Source organism: Octopus bimaculoides, chromosome 5, assembly GCF_001194135.2.
Source record: "Octopus bimaculoides isolate UCB-OBI-ISO-001 chromosome 5, ASM119413v2, whole genome shotgun sequence".
In the NCBI taxonomy this organism is placed as follows: Eukaryota; Metazoa; Mollusca; class Cephalopoda; order Octopoda; family Octopodidae; genus Octopus; species Octopus bimaculoides.
In genome coordinates this window covers 107,771,868-107,774,045 of record NC_068985.1, presented here as the reverse complement: position 1 = coordinate 107,774,045, position 2,178 = coordinate 107,771,868, and positions in this window count along the sequence as shown.

Sequence of the window (2,178 nt, the reverse complement as noted above, 5' to 3'; positions counted from 1 at the left end):
TGTGTGTGTGTGTGTGTGTGTGTGTGTGTGTGTGTGTGTGTGTGTGTGTGTGTGTGTGTGTGTGTGTATATATATAGATATTAGCTATATTAGCTAAATTCAAAAATGGCTAAAATTTTCAATATAAAATCTCTCTTGGAATCTTAATCTTGAAGTCTAGAGTATGAAGATAATATATTACAGCTGTTGTTTATTTGACATGTGTGGAATTAAGCATTGCATTAACTATTATTCAACAGTACAAGTATAACACTGATTTTTCCAGAACCTTTGGTTCTAAAACCATTTCAGGTAACTGACTTTTCCAAACTAGAGATGGTCATACTCTAAATTAAGCCAACATTAAAAATAATTACATGAAATACAAATACCTGTACATTTGGTAAATTATATAAATTATGCAATTAATACAGTACTGTACAAGATGTTACTCTGTGCAAGGCACTAGTAAACTAGTCTGATGGTCACAAGAATTTGAAGTTCCTACCTGGAAATTAGTTCATAATATAAGAGATACTAATGTCCAGCAAGTCAGTGTTGTACCTGTATTTTGCCTTTGATCTTTAAGACAGAATGTTATTTCCAAACAAGGTTAAAGAGAATTATATTCATTTTGTTATTCATCAATCTCGATATTTTATTTCTATCAACTCTGAAAGGATGAAAAGCGAAGTTGACTCCGGTGGTATTTGAACTCAAAAGCATAAAAAGTTTGAAGAAATGCTACTAAACAATTTGTTCAACATGCTAATGACTGAGTTTGTCACTTTGATAAGATGATGATGATGGTGGTGGTAGTGGTGGTGGTGGTGGTGGTGATGATGATGATAGTGCTCATAGTAGTGGTGGTTGGCACTATGATGGTGGCAGTGGCAGCAGTAGTGGCTACAGCAGTGGTGGTGTCGGTGACAGTGGCAGTGGTGGTGGCAGTTGTAGTTGATGGTAGTGGTGATATTTTTTTTCCATTTAGCATATAACATTAGTCCTGTGAGCCTTGTTTAATACAATTTTGTTTATGCATAAAACGTCCCATTTATCTGTTTTGAATGAATTCTTTGTCTGATCTCTCTCTCTCCACCACAATCTATAATTTAATTTATACTGATTTACTACATTCATGCTCAGGAATTCCATCAAATAATTTTCTCCATTTTCTCTCGTCAAAGATGATGTATAACACTGCCTTTTCTAAAACATCAATATCATAAACAAAATATGGCTTATTTCCTGTTACTCCACACAAACCAATCTCTCTGAAACATTTTACCATTATAATTCCTTGCTACTCATTATCACTTGAAAATGTTTCAGACAAAGCAATATGTCCTTCCTGTACACATTTCTCAATGTTTTCTGCATTTCTTTGAATTAAATTCCCAAAATCAAATCCGTGCTGTGTGTTCTATTGATGTGTTCTCTTCCATAGCTTAGTTTCTTCTAAGAATGTTAGAATTCTGTTCAATTGTGATTTCTTTAGGCACTGTAAATGGTTCAAGATCAACACTGAGATCCAAATGAAGTTCTTTTATCTTCATTTTGTTTTTGAGTAAGTGTGCCAGCTTCTGCTGATGAATATCCATCGATAAGGTTTTTTGAAAGGAGCTGTGTGGATGGCGCAGGCATGGTTATGTAGTACCCAACAACATGACTCTGAGTTCAGTTCCACAGCATGGTACCTTGGGCAAGTGTTTTCTACTATACCTCTGGGGTTGACCAAAGCTTTGTGAGTGGATTTTGCAGACAGGAACTGAAAGAAGCGTGTAGTGTATAAATATATATATATATATATATATATATATATATATATATATATATATATATATACATTCATACATATATATGTATATATATACATACATATACACATATACATATGTATATATACATGCATACATATATATATATATGCATGAACATATATATACATATATATATTTATGTTTTTATCTATTTATTTATTTATCCATATGAATGTAATTAATAAGTAGATCTAATTGATGTTTGTAAGCTGATATTTGTCAACTAATTATCTTCATTTTCTTCACTTCCTGAGCGTTAAACTAATACATCTGTTTGTTGTCTACACTACCTGTCTTCGTCTTTTGTTTTTTTGTGAATTCTCCTCATATACATATATATATATACACATGCATATATATATATATATATATATATATA